The sequence below is a fragment of the Polypterus senegalus genome, chromosome 13, assembly GCF_016835505.1.
Source record: "Polypterus senegalus isolate Bchr_013 chromosome 13, ASM1683550v1, whole genome shotgun sequence".
In the NCBI taxonomy this organism is placed as follows: domain Eukaryota; kingdom Metazoa; phylum Chordata; class Cladistia; order Polypteriformes; family Polypteridae; genus Polypterus; species Polypterus senegalus.
In genome coordinates, this window is record NC_053166.1 from 66987275 (window position 1) to 67011451 (window position 24177).

The 24177-nt window shown below is 38.3% G+C and overlaps 1 protein-coding gene across 1 annotated transcript in view; it reads right to left on the bottom strand.

The window, feature by feature from the left end:
• Positions 1-5097, bottom strand: part of LOC120542286 (cationic amino acid transporter 2-like) — a 101370-nt gene extending 96273 nt beyond the window's left edge. The window contains exon 1 of the mRNA XM_039774621.1: positions 4874-5097. The gene's annotated coding sequence lies outside the window, so the exon portion shown is untranslated. The remainder of the gene's footprint in view (positions 1-4873) is intronic.
• Positions 5098-24177: the final 19080 nt, after the last annotated feature.

The following is a 24177-nucleotide window of genomic DNA, read 5'->3' on the forward strand; positions in this document are numbered from 1 at the left end:
TATTATCATTGGTCCTTTCTGAAGTGCAGTGTGTTCTTGTTAGAGGTGTCTAAGAGGGTTTATAATAGGTTAAAATAACAAAGACCTGTGAACTAGGCTCACATATGCTAAGATTCATTAAAAACAATACTCATAAATGAGCTACCAAGCTAACAAGTAGTGTGGTAGACAGTAGGGCTTCAAGGAATTTTCAAATCTACAGTAGACTTGATATTACTTTAGAATAATTAAAAGGATAGGACTGGTACGTTTTGTTGGACTAAATGGCCTGTTCACATCCAGACAGTTCTAATGTTCTAAAAAAAGTGTTAACTACATATTCAACTAGGCAGCGTATAAAAAGATAAAGATAATTATGTTTACTAATTAAATTTAAGGAGTGCAACAAACAAGACTTTAATTGCAATTAAACCTGCTGGATCATTGACTCTTCTTGAATTGTCTGAGTTGCTGTGAAACATCCATGCTGAGATTCAGTGAAACAAGAAGCCTAATTAAACAAAGATCTCATTCAGAAGGCAGAAACATTTCCTAATTTAAATCGTTGTTAAAATTGTACTAATCGCAGCCTTCAAAATCTCAGTTATTACAGGCATGCTGTAAACTATAAATGAACATTTCATAAGGAATTTATCATGCATGTTGCTTACATTAGATTAAACATAATCTTCTTAACACATTTTCTCGTTTAATTTAGAATGGACTACCACAGTCCATTTACCAATCACACAATTAAAATATTCATTGTTACATTAAAACCATATTGGTCTTGGAGAAAGACACAACGAAGTCTACCAACACAAAGCCATCAACTAGTAATGAAAATCAATGAATATGTTCATCTAGTGAACAGTGTTACTTCTACATCAGTCAGCCACACACTTTTAGCACACTTTCAACAATTTAAAGCGCTCATTCTGAAGAGGTCATTCTTTGTGGATTAAGCATTTACAATCATTTTCATCTTTCTTTTATTTTAAGAGGACGATTGTTACATAGAATTTTAAAACTTTAAAGTATGGGACGGTTTACAGTAAGAGGATTTAACTCTAACTGGGCAAGAAGCCTGGCAATAAGTACCCACAGTATCTGGGGAATTTTCATTAAAATTCTGTAATCCTTTCTTCTAGGTGCCTCATAAAAAAATAATAAAATAAAAACTTTAAAACAATCATGCTATTTTTTTCATTATGGAAAGTTGCTACATTTGAGTTCTGTTTAAAAAAAAGAACTTGCAGACTTTGTAATGTAGCGTAATGCAGCTACCATTAAAAATGCCACATAAGTAGTGGACAACTAGAAATCAGAGAAATGGTGAACAAGCCTTAAAAGCTTAGTAATGTAAAGCCTGCTTTCACAAAAATTATATGGTAAACAAATATCATTGCTGATATTTCCTAAGAAAATATCTAAGTGTAAGCCATATGTGGCTTTTGTAGAATTATTACAATTCAATAAGATACCGTTACCTTAATGTTGTTTCAAATAAAAGAAAATGCCGGCATAACATACACACATTAGCAAGTCATAATCTAAACTTGGCATTTAATAGATTTTCATTTGAAAGTTGCAGTGAGTCGACTCCTTAATCAATGGGAACAAGGCAGCAAACCAACCGTGAACAAGATTATATTCCATCACAGCACACCATCACATTCACTAACATCAGGCCAGTCTTAAAACACCATCATCTCTTTGGCCTGTGAGGAGAGACTGGAGTCATTCACAAACTCGAATCACCAGTAAATATAAATACTATATGAAGTTCACACATTCTTTACATGTTCATATAGGATTCCTTCAGGTATTCTGGCAAACACGATTATTACAAAGACATAGATAACCTTTAAGTTTAAATTGTTCTTTTTAAATGGCTCAATGCGAATGGATCTTTGCATTTGCTTAAGTTAGTCCCTGCCTTGAAAGCAAAATACATTCAGAAGATGGATAAATTAATTAAAAATATAAGACAATCTAATATAAGAAGTTGTCTAAATTAGGTGTATATACAAAATCTATTGTCATATAATATAGAGCAAATGGGAATAAATGAGTATTGCTGTCTCAAAGCTACAGGAATCAGCCCACCCACTGTTTCCGTGGATTTTACCCTATGTATATTTATTTTTTCCCCAATATACCAGTTCCTCCCAGTTCATTAAAATGTGCATGTAAGATTGATTGGCACATCTAAATTGCCCAGTATGAGTGAATTCGGATGTGTGTATGAGTGTGCCCTGCAATGGACTAGCAGATTGATCCTATGATCTTAAATCCAATTAAGTGGGGTTGATGAAAGATAGAATGGTTAGACTGAAAGAAACAACAGAACTATTTTCTGAAAATATCAATGGTAAAAGTGGAATGTGCTATAATGGTAGAGCTGAAATGTGGGCATGTAAAATATGCAACGATGGTTACATTTAAAGTTAAATTAAGAGAGATTGTTTCTCTGCCCTGAACCTAAAATATAGACAAATAAGTGACATTTTCAAAGTGCAAAGAATTTTCACTCAAGAAGACATCCATCCGTCCGTTGTCCAACCCGCTATGTCCTAACTACAGGGTCAAGGCAGGAAACAAACCCAAGGCAGGGTAATAATATAATGTAATATATGGGTGACACAGTGGCACAGTGGGTAGTGCTGCTGTCTCGCAGTTAGGAGACCCGGGTTCGCTTCCCGGGTCCTCCCTGCATGAAGTTTGCTTGTTCTCCCCATGTCTGCATGGGTTTCCTCCTATAGTCCAAAGACATGATGGTTAGGTGCATTGCTGATCCTAAATTGTCCTGGATGTGTGTGTGTGTACTGCAATGGGCTGGCACCCTGCCTGGGGTTTGTTTCCTGTGTTGGCTGGGATTGGCTCCAGCAGACCCCCGTGACCCTGTAGTTAGGATATAGTGGGTTGGAGGATGGATGGATATAATATAATATTATAGCAGCAACAGTGGTTAGTAATGTTGCTTCTCAGGTTGTGGGAACTGTGCTTTATTCCTAGTCCTTTAACAGTCTTTATGGAATTTGTCTATTACTGCCTTGTCTGTGTAGTATTCTTACCTGTATACCTGTTTCATCCCACAACCCCAGGATATATATGTTACATTAAATGTCATCTCTAAGCAGGTTGGATATGTGCTAGTGTGGGTATCTGAATATCTGTGCCCTGAGGTTGTTCATTCCTGTATTTGACCAGTATTGCTGGGACAGTATTGGAGTAAGAATAATATGGAAGCATTGATAATATAAGGTGTCACAGTGGTAGTACTTCGCATCCTGAGTCCTCCCTGTGTGGCGTTTGCATGCGTGTAGGTTTCTTCAGAGTGCTCCGGTTTCCTCACACTATCCAAAGACATGCAGGTTAGGTGAATTGGCAATGTTATATTGGCCCTAGTGTGTGTTTAGTGCATGGGTGAGTGTGTGTGTGTTCACCCTGTGATGGTCTGGTGCCAAGTCCAGTGTTGGATCCTGTCTTGTGCTCTGTGCTAGCTAAGACAGAGTCCAGCACCATGACCCTGTTCTGGTTTAAGCAGGTTAGAAAATGACATAATGGTAGCGCTGCTGCCTCTCAGTTAGGAGACCCGGGTTCGCTTCCCGGGTCCTCCCTGCGTGGAGTTTGCATGTTCTCCCCGTGTCTGCGTGGGTTTCCTCCGGGCGCTCCGGTTTCCTCCCACAATCCAATGACATGCAGGTTAGGTGGATTGGCGATTCTAAATTGGCCCTAGTGTGTGCTTGGTGTGTGGGTGTGTTTGTGTCCTGCGGTGGGTTGGCACCCTGCTCAGGATTGGTTCCTGCCTTGTGCCCTGTGTTGGCTGGGATTGGCTCCAGCAGACCCCCGTGACCCTGTATTCGGATTCAGCGGGTTAGAAAATGGATGGATGGATGGATGGATAATATAATATAATAAAGTAAAGGGGAACATAGTGGTACAGTGGGGTGTGATGCTGTCTCATGGATCGTGCATCCTAAGTTTGAATGCCTGGTTCCTGAGAGTTGTAGATGTAGAGTTGACACATTTGCACCAACCCAAACATTCTAAACTGACATCATGTATACATGAGTAAGCCCAGTGATGGATTAGTATCACATCATAAGCTAGTTTGTGCCTTGTACCCAGTTATGCTGGATAGAATTTGAATCCCATGATCCTGATCCTTAAGCCAGTTTGAGAGTGTGCTGTACCATACTGAGGAAAATAAGACAATACAAAAAGAGGAGAACAAATATTTAAGTACATAAAACTATTGCACCCTAATAGAAAAATTTCCCTTGCAACTGTAATGGCTGTACATACAAACTTACAGTGTAGTGCTAAATATTTTTAGAGTTAGGAATAAGGGCATATAGTAATGGGCATGCGTTCATAAAAAGTATTTCTGTTAATAGTATCAATTTATGTTTTTAATTTCACCTGCTACAATATTGAATACAGACATTTTATGGCTATACAGTATATGTGTTATATTTGTATATTTTTCTATAATAAGTTGTACATTTGTCTTTTTCGCAATTTTTTTGACATGCTGTTTAGTCTTGTACATAATGTAACTTGTTGTGACAAAATCTAAAAGTCGCAAGCTTAGTCTCTCAAATATAATATAATATAATATAATATAATATAATATAATATAATATAATATAATTCCTTGCCTTAATATCTGATAGTGATCTATTGATTCAAAAAAAAAGTTTATTATAATAAATTATATTTTATTGTGTGCTTGATGTTACAAAATGTGTACTGTTACATTTTCTGATACATTTAATTCAGTTAAAAATATCTACTCATTTTCAATTTTCTCAAAAGAAACATTTTAGTACTGACTAAACTTACATAGCAGAAATAATAAATAACTGATAAAATAAAAATAGCTTACCTTTAGATAACAAGATGTCTCAGTCTTTGGTAAAAGCTAATAGTGTTCAAAGTGTAAAGTAGAAGGAAGAAACTGATTAGCTCTGTTTACAGTGAAGAAGTGAGACTCTTACTACAGTCCAGCCCCTTAAATTACAGCCCTAGCCCACTCACTAAATCAAAGTAAGCCATTCTTACAGCAGTTACTTTAAGATGTTCTATAACGTTTCCAATGTTTGCAGCAGGATGCAAATTTGCAGCGACATGGTTTAAAAAACTTCTCACGTATTGTTGATAAAATGTTTAAATTTCATCACTTTTCCATGCAAAGGACTTTATGGAACAGCTTCTGCAAAAGCAGCAAAATGACAAGAATTTGTGTGGGTGCAAAGGCCCCTTAGAAAGAACTGGTGTGTGATTGGGATTTTAGTTTCTTCCATTTGAATAATGTTCATTTGTATTTTTTTTTTAGAAATAAAGACTTCTTTGATGAGGAGTATGGGAATTCAAATCAGATATTTTCATACAGTCTCAGGGTTAATGTCACCTGGATTCCAATGAAATGTTTTGACATCATATTAACCTGCCATTTATGTCATGTGAAAAATGTATTGGAGAACTGGCCCCACATGTAAGAAGAAAGAAATTATTAACCTGTGGATGAGATTCACCTCCAGAGACACGTAATGACTAAATGGTGCCAGCGTTTTTCATGGAGACATCTTCAGATCATTTGCATTTTTTACTACACTAAGGATATTAAAAATATTCAGACTGTGGTAACTCATTTTGACTGCCTGCATGTGATGATTTCTGAATATGTGCCTGCTCCCTTAAACAATGGTGAGTAAGGTCTAAAACAGCAGAAAACAGTACAGCCGAGTTCAGCAGGGCTGTTACAGTCCATTTCAGGCAGCCTAACAGAATGCAGGCAGTGAAAATCCTTGGATCTGCCATGATTTCCAGTATTGGTGTCATGCTGTGTGATGTACAGTATACCATATCACACTTAAGGTCTCTGATGATTGGGAATAATATTTAAACCATTTATTATGCAGTTTATACTATTAAATACTGTTAACAAAATTTTATTTACTGTTATTTTCACTCATACTGCCATTTTGTGTAAAATTCTGATGGCTAACTTTTTAGTGGTTGCCATCATTTGCCAAGATGACTACAGAACATGACCTGTGACATCATGACCGAACCCTACTAAATTTACTTCACTCTGAGTTTCAATTAATTTCAATGAAATTAGTGGGGAAGGAGAAACTGAACTAGATTTGAGTGGATTATAATTGTGTAATGGTCATTTAACTAGGGCTGGTGCTAGCATCTGCCAACCATGCTGGGCTGATTATCATGGCCAAAAATTTGACCAGGGCTGTGAATCAATCAATCAATCAACATTTATTTATATAGCACATATTCATACAAAAAAATGTAGCTCAAAGTGCTTTACAAAATGAATAGAGAAATAGAAGACACAATAAAAGATAAACATAAGTCAACATTAATTAACATAGAATAAGAGTAAGGTCCGATGGCCAGGGTGGACAGAAAAAACAAAAAAACTCCAAAGGCTGGAGAAAAAATAAAATCTGTAGGGGTTCCAGACCAAGAGACCGCCCAGTCCCCTCTGGGCAATCTACCTAACATAAATCAAACAGTCCTCTTTGTATTTAGGGTTTTCATGGAAGGATCTGATGATGATGGTCACGTAGACTTCTGGCTTTCAGTCCATCAATGTTGGTGCATCATGATGCTTTGAGTAGGTGGTGGTGGCGCAGGCCGCCACCACAAAGAAACCGGAAAAAGAAACAGAAGAGAGTAGGGGTCAGTATGGATTTTGGAGCCACTGTGAATAATTATTATGAAGAATTGAACATACAGAGTATCAGTATTAAGTTAAAGTGAAGTTATAAAAAGGCCATGTTAAAGTAATGTGTTTTCAGCAGTGTTTTAAAGTGTTTTAAAGTGAAGCAGCAGTGCTAAGCAGTGCTCCTTGAGATTAAATTATACTCCAGGTCCACAATGCTCCAAGTCCTTTATCTCCCTCTCTCTGCACCTCCTGAGCTGCTATCACTACGACTAACTAACACCCACAGAGTCAGTGATGGAAGGATCAACATTATATACTCGAGGGGGTTGTCCATGTCACTACCAGTTGTGTACTGCAGAGTATGAAGTATAGGATGCCTAATCCAGCAGTGAAGACACAACATATACCAAACCATGCAAAACAATTCAATAATAATAATATTCTCATTAGACCCAGCTAATGTACCCCTCATACATGGGATGCAAATCTGGCTACAGTATTAATCACGTAGTGAAATTACACATGAATGTAATAGTAATAATAATTCTTCGCATTTATATAGAACTTTTCTCACTACTCAAAGCGCTCAGCAATTGCAGGTTAAAGACCTTGCTGAAGGGCCCAACAGAGCAGAGTTCCTTTTGACATTTACGGGATTCAAATCGACAACCTTCCGATTGCCAGTGCGGATCCCTATCCTTGGAGCCACCACTCTGCCCTGCATATACTGTAAAATGACTCATTTGTGCACAAAGCTAGTTAGGCACTTCTGTAAAGTGTGAGGCTGTGTACGTTTATAGTATGCTTGTGCGAAAGCTCTGCATATCTGCAACGGAGTCAGGCAGGTAGCACAGATTGGGTAATGATATCCTCATCCAACATAGCTGCTGAACTCTGTGATGTCACATTGGTTTTGCAAAGCATCATGGGGTACTAGGAAAAAAGTTTACATAAGCATGGTGAATTTTTACGGACAAATTTACTTGGGCGAATTACACTGTTCAACACTATTCATGACACCCATGGTATTTTAAGTTGGTGGCATCCCATGAGATCTAAGTTTTGGATCAAACAGTGAAGTCTCTTGTAAAATTTTTACTTGCATTTAGTTTAGTTAGGGGAATGGATGTTTAGTTATGTTTGGACCACTGCTTTTTCTTTAGACTTCTGACTTTCGGGTTATGTACTGGCTTGATGCAGGTGCTTGTTGACTCTCAGGTCAGAATTCATGGGTCTGTTTTGCAACCTTAAATTGGTTATCCCTGTCAATTTTTCAACATCTTTTAGTTCTTATTAATTTGTTGATTTTTTACCTTGGCTATTATACCCAGATGCAAATTACTGTCAGGGAGGGATGAACTACAAGCATGAGAACAGCAACAAATGAGTCAATGCAAAAGAAAAGATAACTACTGTAGGAAAAGAGGACAAGCAATAAGAATCTTCAACAAATATTAAACATTCATGTTATATAGTACCTTTCATTCGTGCACACTACTCAAAGATGTTGTGTAAGTACTGAACCTCGATAAACTGTTTGTGTGTGTTCTACAATGGGTGTACAAGCAGCTTAAGTAAATGCCTCTAGTGTACATCGTGACTCAGAAACAGGCATTAAAATGGCATTCTTGTGATTTAAAGTCCAACATTTCAGCCAGCAGACCACACTGCCTGACCAGCAGACTGCTATATGGAAGAAGGACAGCCAGATGCAGGTGTTTTCTGCTTTGCACAGGTGTGTTTGCACCTGGAACTATCCTAGTTTCTGGAGTTAAAAAACATGTATATTATGTTAATGATCCCATTTTTAAATTTTGTATTAATGGCCACTATAGTAGAAGTGGCTGCCCCAGTTAGGAACAGAGAGATAACTCTGCCTAAAAATAAAAAATTACCAGTAAAATAAATATCTGTTTAACTGTGAAAAATTGTTTATTTGCAAAAGAAAAAAAATGAATGAAACCAATGTGCATACTAATGTTTAACATGCCTGTTACTGCACTTTCAGATACAACAATGTAGATGTTTAAGGCGTCAGAAACAAGGTCAGCAGGAACTAGCAACTAAAGCCAGCAACATGGTAGGCATCAGTCAACAGACAGTGGTAAGAAAGAAGGACATAGCAACATATGACACATATTTTTGCCAGCTGAACAATTTCTGCTCATCAACTCCTGGGTCTCATCAGAAGTTAATTTGCTCTCTTTTAGCCCTTCTTGGCCATTTTCTTTTCATCGCATATTCTAGCCTACTCTCCTCCTGTATCCTGTAAATTTTCTGTGTTATATTCACACATGGTGCAAAACAATTTAGTTAAACGACATGCACAGACCAGTGTGATATCTCCCTAGCCCCCTGATGCCCAGTCTGGGCCTATATACAAGTATGGGATTGATTTGTAAGACCAGCCATTTTCATCCCCAATTCATTCCATCTCTCACCCTCCTCTTCTTCCTTTTCATCCTCTAGACTCTCATGTCTCTCTTGCCTGCTAACAAACAATTGTCTTTTGTCTCCCAACTCTGCATTAAATCAAAATGCAGCATCAAGAGATGGAAGTGAAAACCTTCCAGTGATTTTTACTTCTTGTTCATCTGGCATTTCCACATTCAGGAGCTACTTCGAAAAGGCCTACAGTGGCTTCTAGTGTCCCTGTACCGCTGAGCATTTACATACCATAAACAGCCATACAACACTTCTCTTTATGATCTCTGACATCTGTGTTTGTGTTTGTTCTAGCAATTATTCAGAACTGTTTTATATCTGTTATGAGGTGTTGAAGTGCAGGGACTCCGAAACTGAGGTTGGCTTTTGTGTTTTTTGCCTCCTGACAAAATGTTCTTTTTAATGTTTACAACAATGCCATTTTATTTCTGCCACAGGTCCTGAGCACTGTGCTGTCATGAACACCTATTTCAGAATTGTCAATGATGTTTTCATTAGGAACGTGAAACAAATGTTGATTTAAAGTCTAACCTTGATTAATTCTAGGGTATCTGAGCTTGACGGACAGTATCTTTTTACTTAGCAACAAACTAAAACCCTTCTTCTGAATTCCTGTCCTCAAATTCATCTCATTTTTGATTGCATTTTGGGCACTTTCTGGTTCTTGGTTTTGACCTTGGCCCATATTTTGGTTTTCCCATCTTCTGTTCATTTTCATTTTTTGACCTGTGTCTCTCTTAGGAAGAACAACTTCTGAAACATCTGCCACTGACAGTTAAAAATATTGATCAGAAAAGCTGCATTGCACAATCTCCTGGTGCCATCTTGTAGGATTTGATGCAGCATCCTTTTTGTTCCTTTACCTGTTTTCAGTATTAATAAGATGGGGACCCTGGAAACACTAAACTACCAGGCATCAGTCTCTCTGGGAGGATACTGAGGTCTCCCTTCCTTGACCTGACTTGGCCTTTTCCTACTCCTGATTCCATGCCTTGAGAAGCCAGAGTCCTTGGTGGGTCAAGAGATGCAAGACTAGGAATCTTGCAAAAAAAATTGGGGGAAAAAAATCCTTATGTATACTTAAAGAAGTTGTTTTTTTAACTTTGTGACTTTTTTTCCATACCCTAATTTCTTCTGACAATTAATTTTAAACGTTTCATTATTTTAACACAAAGTATTAGTTTCACTAATTGATCAGCATATTTAGTTACTTGTTGAACAAGCGGGATTAACATTTTTCCACAAACTTCAATTAAGCAATCAATCAGATAGTTACACTACTGGACATACTCGTTCACTGTGTAATTGTTGGTTTAAGAGTTTTGGTATTAGATGCTTAGTCAGTTAACTCTTTAGTTTAACAGTTCAATTATTAGTTAATGAATGCACGTAGAATATTGCTTTTGGATTCTCTTCCTGAATAATTGCAGAGTTCATTATTTTTTGAATCTTGCACCACATACAGGGCTGACTCTTTCCATACTGAAATGGATAATCATAAAAGTACATTGTGTAAGTTCTGAAAATTGACAGTTTGTTTTTTTTTAAATCATTAGTCATCATGTAAATATTAACTGTAAAATTAGAAACTGTGAACTTAATGAATTGTTAATCTTTTTATTAACATGAAACTGAAGGTAAACAGTGGCAATAAAAGATATGCATCCATAATTTAAAAAAAAAAAAAAGCTGTTAATGAACAAATAAAGCATCTTTAAAGTAAATGTAGAAAGAGTTTTCTGTTCTTTTTTGTTCTTTGTAACAGAGATCAACATCCTTCTGGGCCAAAGACAAGCATGGACAGGGTGACTAGATTCTCCAGGAACTGATATAAGGGAGAAGGGGGGCTGGTGGGATCATTTATGATGCAATGTCTGCAAAAGTTACCACAGTGAAAGACTAGCCATACCTAAAATGCAGCACACATTTTTTTTTTTATAAAGAATAAGGTGGGCCACCTAAATATACAGAAAAGAGGAAATGTCTGGTCGTCTTAAGTATGGAGTCACTCATACCCTTTTAGAACTTCCTAAACCAATTTGGATGAAAATAAACCTGTTTTTTTTTTTTGAGAAATTAAATCTGTTAAAAATGAAATCAGCATTCAGACTACATTTCGGTGTTGTAGTCAAAATAATGCTGATGATAAAGATGCTACTGTAAAAAAGACAGCTAATACTGAATTTTAACAGGGCAGTAATGGAATTAGATTGGCTAGACTGAAGAGTGTTAATGCTTCACATTGTTTAGTTGAACAACATAATTTAGTCAGTCAGTCTGTCATTCTCCAACCCGCTATATCCCAACACAGGGTCACAGGGGTCTGCTGGAGCCAATCCCAGCCAACACAGGGCACAAGGTAGGGACAAATCCTGGGCAGGGTGCTAGCCCCCCGCAGGGCACACACACACACATCCACACACCAAGAACACACCAGGGACAATTTAGGATCACCAATGCACATTAACCTGCATGTCTTTGGACTGTGGGAGGAAACCAGAGTACCCAGAGGAAACTCACGTAGACACAGGGAGAAATGCAAACTCCATGCAAGGAGGACCCAGGAAGTGAATCCAGATCTCCTAACTGTGAGGCAGCAGCGCTACCACTGCATTACCATACCGCCCAAACATTAATATAGGAAAAAAAAAAACAATATAATACACTCAGTTGCCACATCAAGTTGCTTTGACCCCAGCTCGATTATTAGGGAAGGTTCTTCGTGTATTCTTCTGTCAGTTTCTTCCCTTAGTCCGAAGACATGGCGTTAAGTTAACTTTAAATTTAAAGTGATTGCCTGTGCTTATTCCTATGCACCCATTTTGCAATCCAGGCCTTGCTCTTGTTATTGTTGTAACAATAATAGTGATGATAACATCCATCCATAGACTATCCAACCTGCTATATCCTAACTACAGGGTAATCGAGGTCTGCTGGAGCCAATCCCAGCCAACACAAGGCACAAGGCAGGAAACAAACCCCAGGCAGGGCACCAGCCCACCACAGGGCACACACACACATACACACACAAACACACCCACACACCAAGCACACACACTAGGGACAATTTAGGACCGCCAGTGCACCTAACCTGCATGTCTTTGGACTGTGAGAGGAAACCGGAGCATGATGATAACATTTTCATTTTAATTCTAGAGAGAACCTATGTTATGCTCAAAGCTTGTTTACAAGTAATTCCACAGTGTAACATATTTGATTATATACAGTGTGTGTGTATATATATATATATATATATATATATATATATATATATATATATACACTGCTCACAAAAATTAAAGGAACACTTTAAAGAAACACATTAGATACATCAGATCTCAATATGAAGTTGGATATCTATACAAATAACGACAGGGCAATGTCTTAGGAACAAAAGGATGCCAAGTCTTTTAATGGAAATAAAAGTTTTCTGCCTACAGAGGGCTCAATTGTGTAGACACCCTAAAATCAATGTGAAATGAAGATGTGGCAGGCTAGTCCATTTTTCAAAAACTTAATTTCTGCTACTCAAAATGCTTTTCAGTATCTTGTGTGGCCCCCACGAGCTTGTATGCATGCTTGACAACGTCGGGGCATGCTCCTAATGAGACGACGGATGGTTTCTCGTGGCATTTCCTGAGCTGTTGTACAGTCTGAGGAGCAACCTGGCGGCGCCTAATGGACCGAAACATAATGTCCCACAGATGTTCTATTGGGTTTAAGTCAGGGGATCGTGAAGGCCATTCAATTGTTTCAATTCCTTCATCCTCCAGGTACTGCTTGCATACTCTTGCCACATGAGGCCGGGCATTGTCGTGCATTAGGAGGAAACCAGGACCTCCTGCACCAGCGTAGGGTCTGACAATGGGTCCAAGGATTTCATCCTGATACATAATGGCAGTCAAGGTGTCTTTGTCTAGCTTGTAGAAGTCTGTGCGTCCCTCCATGGATATGCCTCCCCAGACCATCACTGACCCACCACCAAACTGGTCATGCCGAATGATGTTACAGACAGCATAACATTCTCCATGGCTTCTGCAGACCCTTCAACGTCTGTCACATGTGCTCAGGGTGAACCTGCTCTCATCTGTGAAAAACACAGGGTGCCATTGGTGGACCTGACAATTCTGGTATTCTATGGTAAATGCCGATCGAGCTCCACTGCGCTGGGTTGTGAGCACAGGGCCCACTAGAGGACGTTGGGCCCTCAGACCACCCTCAAGAAGTCTGTTTCTGATTGTTTGGTCAGAGACATTCACACCAGTGGCCTGCTGGAGGTCATTTTGTAGAGCTCTGGAAATGCTCATCCTGTTTGTCCTTGTCCAAAGGAGCAGATACCAGTCCTGCTGATGGGTTAAGGACCTTCTATGGTCCTGTCCAGCTCTCCTAAACTAACTGCCTGTCTCCTGGAATCTCCTCCATGCCCTTGAGACAGTGCTGGGAGACACTGCAAACCTTCTAGCAATGACACATATTGATGTGCCATCCTGGAGAAGTTGGATTTCCTGTGCAACCTCTGTAGGGTCCAGGTATCGCCTCATGCTACCAGTAGTTACACTGACCATAGCGAAATGCAAAACTAGTGAAAAAAACAGTCAGAAAAGATGAGGAGGGAAAAATGTCAGTGGCTTCCACCTGTTAAACCATTCCTGTTTTGGTGGTCATCTCATTGTTGCCCCTCTAGTGCACCTGTTGTTAATTTCATTAACAGCAAAGCAGCTGAAACTGATTAACAACCCCCTCTGCTACTTAACTGACAAAATCAATATCCCAGAAGTTTCATTGACTTGATGCTATACTCTGATTAAAAAGTGTTCCTTTAATTATTTTGAGCAGTATATATATATATATATATATATATATATATATGGTCACGAAGGGGATCCCCAGAACCTGAAACACCAGGCACAGCTCAACCAGACACAGGTCAAATAAAATGATATTTATTTTACAATAGTACCTTGCCACTTGTTTAAATTAGTCCAGCACCGTGTTATGATAAACTAAGTACTTCTCTCTCCTTCCACCACTCCTCCATGGGTGTCATCCACCTCCTCCCATTTCTGACTCTCTCTTGAATTGAGACGGCTCCGGGTCATACAGAAGCTCCCCAAACTAGTGAGGTCCATTCTTTACCATGCCACCCAACCACAGCACCTAAGGCCATCAACAGGGTCACTCTCCTGTGCTACAAGTCCCAGTCATCCCTGTAGATGCCCACCTGGGCTCCAGTCAGAGGAGCACTGACACCTCTAATGATGGGGTACATTTTGTTCATATTTATTTTGTTCTATTCTCCCATCATTAAACAGGGTTTCCCACAGTGGTATCCCTAATCTTCATGTTATCGAACTCTTGGATTTTGCTTACAATATTTATATATGTGTGTATATAATGTATACATTGTAACCTGTAGATGGCATCTCAGGACGCCAAACTCAACTGAACCAAAGAGAATCCTGGGTTCAAATAATCATTTTTATTAGACATACCATACGATTATGAACAATGCTGCACATCCTCTCTGTGACACACTAACACTGAGTACTTTCAACCAACAAATTATTCAGCAGAAGTGTGTCAAGAACCTCTACTTGGGCTACTTTATACTGACAGCAGTATGTCTGCATAATGCCTCTCTGCAACTGTGATAGCCTAGTCAGGAGTTTTCTTTCTTCTTAAATCTTCTTCCATTTTAGTCATTCTAGTATATGTTTTCAGACCATAGTGTATGCTTATGCTATTATGCTTATATTCCATGACCATTTTAAAACTTTTGCTGTGAAACTCTTCAATAGGTGCTAATTTAAGAAAATCTATATTTTTACTCATTGCTTGTCAGCTGCAAATGAAAAATTGCTGCTGATTTGTTTAATATTGCTCTAATTATAAACCCTCTATACTAATATCCCACTGGTTTCTCTTTACTTTTTGGCCTACCATTTTCCAGTGTACTCTCCTCCATTATCCATATCTTGAAAAAAAACACTCATTCTGGTTGTGTATTTTATTGATTGGGGTAGCAGCTTGTCTGTTGGTGAGACATGTTAATGAGAATTTCATTGTGCTTTCCACAAATGGCATTAAATAAACCTGAACCTGAACCAGTGTGCATTATAAAAAGAACATTGTGATGCTAGGGAAAGCTCAAAGATGAACTTCCATTTTAATTCCCCATTAAGGAAAGACTGAATAGGCTGTCTGTTCAGTCTAACCCTACTGTGTAAAATAATCAAATCAATGATGCTTGACATCGGATTGGCACCCCAGTCACTGCTGGTTCCTGCTCTGAGCTAAGTGCTGCCTGGATAGGATCCACTTCACCGTGACTCCAAAATTGAATTAACTAGGTTCAGTAGGTGACTTTGATAAGATGTATGTGTTAATCTGTTCTTACAAAATAGGTAAGATGCTCTTTTTGTCTTTCTTTTGAGGAAGTTTCAGCATAAGTTAAAAATCTATTCTTCCTATAGTTACGCAAAAATTATTTGATGTGGCTTATTCCTTTCAAGTGCTTCACTTATATTTATGGCACTTTGCTGACATGGTTCACTTGGTACAAAGTATTGTGCAAAATCCTAAGATGCTCAGCCAACAAAGTGGTTGGGAAAAGTGTGGAAATCATGGAGTCCAATAAGTGTTCTAGTGTGGGCTGAGCATGGAAATCTTACTCTGTTACTATGGAATACCTAATAAATCAGCTAGGGTGAATAACAACTTGGATATGTATATTTTAAGTGCACAAATTGCATTATATACAGATACTCAGTCTGCAAACAAAGGTCTCACCATCTTGTACTACTGACCAGCATCACTGTGCAAGACTACTGCTGTTCTGTTCTGATCCACTCCTTCTGAATGCCAATTCCCTTTAAATTGAGTGCTGATTAGTGTGTACTTCCATTGGTCCCTGTACAGTGACTGCTGGGAATTGAAGTTCTTTCAGTAAAACTGCCATGGATTCACCCCATTAATGGGTTTGTTTACTCAACAACAATATACAACAACACTCCACCTTGAGCCTAAAGAGACAGGTGACTTAATTTTCCATCTTTTTGGGTCACAAGAAACAACAAATATATACTTGGCACAGCTAGCCTCATGGTCCTCTCCACCTGAACACTTTCAGTATCATGATATTGGCAATCACCATCATACTCTTCATAGACACGCAGTTTAGTGCTTGTCTGCATGGGGCACCAACCTGTTTATTTATTTTGAAAGTTTTCATTCTCTTATTTGAATTTTTTTTTATTTAAAGGATGCACTCCTCTTACTTGATGACCACTTCCACTAAAGGATCTAGCTCCATCCAACACTCCATCACTTCCAGACCAATGCCTTCCAGTCGTTCCCATAAAGAGCTTACTGCACTTTGGGACAATAATTTGACAGTGAGTGATTTATACCACTGTAATGTATTTTTAGGCATCTTACAATTTTAATTTTCCGGCTGTCAGGGTGTTCCATAGGACCCCTTCATATTTCAAACCTTGGTTGGAAGTGATTTCCCCAAAAAGAGATACCGATGCTCACATATTTTACCTTAAGCGCTGCTTTTATTGTATCTTATAATCAATTTTGATGCTTGCCTTCAGTCTGTCTCTAACCTATGTCATTTTGTCTTTATGCAACTCTGCTGTCTTGATTTTTCTGCTTAGGTGTCTTGGAGAGGCTCCATCGGTCACAATGGTCAGACTGAGGATGAAGAAAAATGTGTTTTCCTTTAATCTCTCTCGATTACATAGCAGAATGGCTGTTCCTAATCTGAAATCCATTGAAATGACTTTACAATACATAATTTTGTGTTAACTTTTCTTTCTAATAGTTTATATTCTTAGTGAACTTGGTGCATTTACCTTTGCCACTGATTTAATACTGTCCCTTTATTTATTTCATATTAAACTCATATTAAGTTTCCTTTTTTCAGTGTCTTACACACTATAGTAGTTTTCTTGAAGTTCACTGAAGTGTCATCAGTTTTTAGAAATCCTTAATAGTTCTGTGAAATGGACACACCCGCAGAAATCACCGTTTCTGTATTTCATGGCATTGTAGGGGAGTGCTGTACTGTATATTACAACTTAAAACAACCTAAGCAATGGGTCATGAAAACAATAGTTGTGTGGCTGGCTAGATGAATGGCAGGGTGGATAGACACATATAAGGCTTTCACTCTGACAAATGCATTAACTCTCCTTTAGAGTTTGTTATGAATATATCAATCTACTCAAATACTCTATTCATAATCAGATGGAACCTTGCCAATAGTTTAATTAGTCCAAGGAAGCTTCTTAGGAAATTCTATGACTTTCTGTATGTAGAATATTTGATTGAGGTGAGGTCTGCAAGATGACACATAAATATAGCAAACTGTACAATTATTTTAAGATTTAGTATTTCCTGGTTAATAATTTCAAAACCTATAAGAAGCCTAATTTAACTTCTTTCTGGTGTCCTCTCTTTTTTCCAAAAGCAACAATAGCAGAGTCAGCAGTCTGAGAATAAGCCAGTGAAACTAAGCTATCAGCATGGTGACCAGCACTTAGTCTACTATTTCTGTGTAGGCAATCTCCGAATACTCTGGTTTGCCCTCACATTCAGGTTGGGTTGATTGATAATTGAAATCTGGTCTCATAAATGAATACGTTTGGATTTGTATGCAAATGGACCCTGTAAATAACCAGCACTGACATTCCATCCAGAATTTCATTCTGCCTTATACTTGATACTGCTGGGTGAGGACTCTGCTTCCAGAGAACCAATGAGTAATGGACAGACTCCTTAATCTGCAAATTCAACCTCTTTGCTGCTGGAGAATTGCTTTTTACAACAACTTCTGTTTTTGGTCATCATTTAGAATTGGCATTATATTCATTCAGTCACGGAAGATAAATACTTTATTAGAAGAATGCAGTACTGGGATAAATTTTGCATTGGATTAACTTAAGGAATGATCAGAAATTTAATTCTGCTTATCAAAGCCTATGTTCTCTGATTTCAAATTGTAAGGATTACTTTCAGTTCACCTGTTGATGTTATCCAAATACAATTATTCATAATTTCATTGATAACTTTACTGCTAATGCTCACTTTAAACGGACCCCCACAAAATATAAAATACAGCCATTTTAGCCAGACCTGAGCTATAAAAATTATTTGTGATGTAGAGATATCCATTTTTATTTTTTTGTTTTGATTTTATTCATTTTATTAAGATCACACATCATTCCATACAAATAAATAAATGTTTACAAACATAAGATTGAAAACAAATCAACCCCCTTATTTTTAAATAATTAAATGAAACACTCACTGGAGATAATTGTCTTGCTGAAGTTATTCCATCTCTTTATTGTAAAAAAAAAATCTTTGGGAGGGAGACTAGGGAGATGAGACATGATCTTCACGGAAGACAAATTGAAGTCCCGCGAGAGACTCTTTGCCTTGCTCCCAGCTCTTAAAACAACAACAAGTGACAAGCAGACAGCTCACCGAAAGCCAGCAGATGATCTGACTGCTTCTCCTTAGGGTGTGTTCAGCCGCCCCCTTTTCACAGTGCAAGCAGTGTTATACATCCTTCAAGAAAGAGATTTAACCACACCCGGGGCCGGAAATAAAGGACAAGTATTGTTTTTACAAAAGTTTTAAAGTAAAAGTGAAAATAATGCATATGTAACAATTCCCATGAAAATAACAATCTCTTTAAATTGTATATCCGGTAAACCAAACCCAGAGGTGGGTGAGCGAAACAAACAGGGGACAGAGCCCCCTAGTTGCATAAAAAACAAAAGCTGCTAAACAGTAAATGTAGCCATAAATAATTTGCTTAATGAGTAGCTGTTGTAGCAATTGTTATGCCCTGTAAGGGGCATCTCGGAGCCCCAAACTCCAGAAACAACTGCACAGACACAAGTTCAAATTAATAATTTTATTTTACAAAAATACATTCCCAGGCTTATTCATAACACAATTCCATCACAAGCACAAATCTTTATCTTGTGTGATGGAGGGTGTGCATGGGCAGGTGTCCTGGCTGGAATTATGTGAGGTTCCTTACCTGGAAAAGAGACTGTCCACCACAGGCATGAGAAGAAAGGTGAAGGCTGTCCTGGCTTGGAGAGGAGGCAGGCAAGAGATGCCTTTGCGGAAGTAGAATCACTAGGTGTCATGGCTGGGCTGGGCCTCAGAGGCAGAGGGAAGTAATCGGCTCAGACTATCTGCCCCCCCAAATATGGTAGACAGCAGCATCACCGGGCTTCAGCACAACATATGGACACCCACAGGGCATGCTGGGAACTCCAGTGCAGAGGAGCAGTCCTAGTTCGAGTTCTGGGGGGTGCTTCCAGGGTGTGCTATAGGGATTCATGGTCTCCACTTGTCCAGACTTCCACTTGACTCGGAAGGGCTTCCAACAGGCTAGTACTCCCAGGTCGAGTGCCTTACATGAGGAATCAGCGTCAGGAAGAAGAGGATAAAACTCTTTAGAGGAGTGAAAGGAGAGAGTAGGAACTGTTTTGTCATATTTTGAACATACAAACATGATTGTCAAGGTACATTATTAATAAAATGGACAATATTTAAAACTGTGACTATGTTGAGAATGATTGTGTCTAGGGCTTGGAGATCGTTGGTTGCTCCTACTGGTTAAACTTGGAGAATAATACAGAATATTATGTGAGACACGTGCACATGGGATGCAGCTAAAGAGCTTGAGTAAGGGCAGTTCCAAGTCAGAACAGGATGTGGCAGAGTGCACTGATTCTTTTTCTCTTTGGCCAGCAGACCATCCACGGGAGACATCACTTCCGGGTCCTAGCCTATGGAAAAAGTCTTTGTCAGCTCTGGCCCCTTTGGTGTCATGACCAGGCTCAAGCCTATGGCTGAAGACCCTTATGAGCCTGACTCCTCTGACTTCACTTCCTGTCTTCCTCTTTAAAAGCCTCCACCTTTTCCTTATTCCCATTCCCAATCCCATCAGTGCTGTGTAACATATTTACGATTTTGCAGACAGGATATCAATTATACTGGTGGCTGCCCCAAACCTTGCTATGGTTCTATGTGGAGTTTCTGACAATTACTATCAATGTTATTCCAGCATAGAGATTAAAACATGTGTGTACTATAATGAAAAACTAGAGACTCCTCAGACTTTAATTTAAATGTTAACTTTTATCAACTCAGTTGCCTGGTAAAAGGGTGTCAGACACAAGAAATTGAGTACAGTTACGAAATATGGCATGTAATATTGAAATTAATACGAATGGCCTGGGGCCTCATGTATAACGCCGTGCGTAGAACTCGCACTATAACATGGCGTAAGCACAAAAGCCGAAATGTGTTTACGCACAGAAAAATCCAGATGCAGGAATCTGTGCGTACTCCAACTTCCATGTTCTTCCGTTACATAAATCCCGATCAGCGTGAAAACTAACGCTCGTGCACGCATTATGTAACGCCCCAAATCCTCCCAGAATTACGCCTATTTGAATATGCAAATCAATATAAATCGCCCTTAAGCGCAGCCTTCTGTGAAAAGACAATGGGAAAAGCACGAGTAAAAATATAAGAATTTCAGCGAATACCAAGTGGAGGCAAAGGAAAAACATACTATTTGTTCAAATAAACCATGGTATAATCAACAAAATGAAGTTGATCGAGTGACATAGCGTGTTGGAGAAACTTGAAAGCTCACATTCACAAAACGCACAGTGCGGAAATAAAAAGAAGTCACATATCAAAGTTGCCGTGAAAAGAAGAGTTGTAAGCCCACTGTCTGAGTGTCATATGAAAGTTTATTAGGGTACAGAGAAAAAAGGCACACGGTGGGGAAAAATCACGAAATGTCAACTTCAATCTCGACATTTCCACTTTAATCACGTAGTTTATTTTGTCATTTAGTAGAACATTATAAACTTCATCTTAAAATCGTTTAATTAACCAGTTTCTCAAATCACATCGTAATTAAAGTAGCACGTTAAATGCTTTGTTTTGTATTTGATCTTCTACTCGTATGTGCTCTATGTGTGTGAATCACTACTTGCTTCTTAAACTGGCTCTCTTCCTCCAACTGGACACAGAGTCCATTACATTTGTGATATTACAGCTCTCTGAATAACTAAAATACTGAGATGTATACGTGATGTCATTTTCATGATGATAGGAGCTAAAGCACATTATTAAACATGTGTTTCATGAGCCTCGTGCTCATGACAAGCATTATCTTTTGTCGAAATTTGTCGCTGCGTTTTTAGCTGTGTTGTTATTTTCTCTTTCTGTTTTATATTCAATATATATTGGCGTGGCCGCCCCAAAAGTCCTTGCTTTTCTTCCCCCAAGTCATACAATCAGCTCTGTAATAGAAGTTAAGCCATCTGTAAGCTTAGCGCCGATTCTTCAAAACGTTTAAAGAACATTGAAATATCTTCGTAGTACATGTTTAATTATTCTATCCTTCACGACACTCCCAGTGAAGAATATAGATTATTTAAATGAAGTTAAAGTTTTATGTGTATAATTTAACAAACATATTTTGCTGCATTTCACCTTAAAAATGATATCGTCATCATATGTAAATCGCGCTTTATAAAGTGGCCCAGGTTGTGAGATATTATAACTGTAGTGCAAGTTTACAGTGGGGTGATTGTACTTATAAGTACAAACTGTTCTACAAGGAGCAATTGATTGAGTGCATTTAAAGTTCTTGGGATTAAACTGTTTCTGAACCGCGAGGTCTGTACAGGAAAGGCTTTAAAACGTTTTGCAGTGGCTGAGACAGCGTGTCCTTGAAGCTGTATACCAATAATTCTCTTTCCGATCAGCTGCTGCTGTGATTCACACTCAGATACAGTGATATAAATACTCCGAGTCGTGCAGTGAGAGTAATATGGAAAAAGATGATCCGCTGTGGCAACTCCTAACGGGAGGAGCTAAAAAGAAGAAGAAGAAGAAGAAGAAGAAGAAGAAGAAGGAGAAGTGAGAGTAACAACGCTAAAGCAGTTATGGTATTTGGAATACTATGGCTGTTCCCTGGACCATTATATTGTTACGAGTTAATTACAATCAGATGCATTACACTAATAAACAATATGCGGTTAGTTTCTGTGTATTTATAAAGCCGCGTCATGAAAATAATGAGTAATCACACAAGAACAGTACCATTGCTTTGACGCTGGGTGCCGCCAGTTTGCAAAACTGAGCGGAGAACTTGCGTACGACAAGGCATGAGGTACCGTGGAAAAGTGCGTGGCTTTACGCCAAGTGTAGGTTTTATACATCGCGATTTGAACGTGGAAAAGTTCTTACCCAACATTTCTGTGCGTACGCACCGTTTATACATGAGGCCCCTGATCTTTGAAAAATGGTTCTGATATGAGTTGAAATGTTTGACCTGAGCAACAGTCCTCGGGTTATCAGTTACCCTTTCTGTTTTTTGTTAGATATCAGAATGGTACTATAACCTCAAGACAATCTCCCCTTCTAAATAATTTAAGGGTAGAGTGGTCTTGTGGTGTGGTGTGGTGTCTATGAAAAAGCCCTCTGACCCATGAAGTGTCTGGTTCAGTTACAGCCTCTGACCCAATGTGTCACCCTGCGCAAGTCACTTTGGTCCAACTGTAAAAATTACAAATAAACAGTTGTTTTGTGCATGTTTACTTTTAAAGTGCCTTGGGATGGCATTTACTAAAGAACATTGCCTTATAAAATAAACATTTGTTTAAGCCATTGAACAGAAAAACCATGAGGCTGCAGTTCAACATCCGCCACTTGAGCCATTGGGTGACTCTTAGCAAGACACTTGACTTACCACGGTTCCAACTCTGAAAATATGATAATAATTCCACCATCTTGATTTGAATGTAGCTCAAAATAAATATCAGGTAAATAATTACACCAAATGTAAACTTGTTTCATTCTGTGTTCTGAATCAAGGCCAAATCTCATTGAACCTTGTTATGTGAAACTCTGCTCTTTTAGTGTCTTAGGTTATTCATTCACAGACAGATTTATTGTTCTTCTAAGAATAATTCTAAATAGTTCTACATGCATAAAACCTGAACTCTTTGTTTGACTTCAATATGGATGAAACAAGGAAGGGAAGTTATTTTTTCTTATAGAAATCTTGCCAGTTGCACAGCAGTTTGATCAATGTCTGTTCATTGCATGATGTGCTATGAATTATGCTCTCCTTTGTTATTGTGTTTATAAGAATTACTTATGAATGCTTTGAAATCACTTCAGTTTTATTGTTTTTGCCTGGTGCCCTGACTCACTGGTACAAGAAAATCCCCACATACAGTATGATATACCATTTGACTCATCTTGATGTCTAGTTAAGCAAGATGTTGAGCTTTTTAGTGTTCCCCCTATATGTGTCCCTCTTAATCTGAGAAACTTCACTTTCAGGCCATTTTCTGAACATGTTTTGCACAGGAAATAACACCCTTAAGATAAGGAGTAAACTAATAGGCGTCTTCACAAAAAATTATAAAATAGACTTGAAGAGGAGCATGCCACATCAACTGACTCCAGGGGCTCAGCCCTTGATGGGATTTGGGGTCAAAGTTACTCCTTTTCACAAAAACTTGAAAAAATGGGGATTGGTAATATAGGCATGCGTTGCTGATCACAGATATGATATTTTTAATATTTGATTCTTTACCAGTGGTCATAGTCCTCTAAGAGCCACTCCACAAAAATTGCAAACATATGCATATAGGGCATCATTTTAGACTATTTTAAGGTCAGTGATTATGAAAATAATGTTAATTTAGATTTTTGATCGTTTACTAGAGATTTGGCCCTCTATGGACATCTATCAGAGAGTGCAAAATGAGTACAATCCAGAATATTTAGACTTTAAGCATTTAAACTGAAGTACGCATTTTAATGTTTCAATTATTTGACACAACTATTCTTGTTTATAATGTACCACATGAAGTAAAACATTGCCTTTGTTATGAACACTCCAAATTATATTCTTTTTTCTTTTCTTGTTATTACTCACCACAATATTGAACTAAAATTCACTGATATACCCACCACTTGGGAGTGGG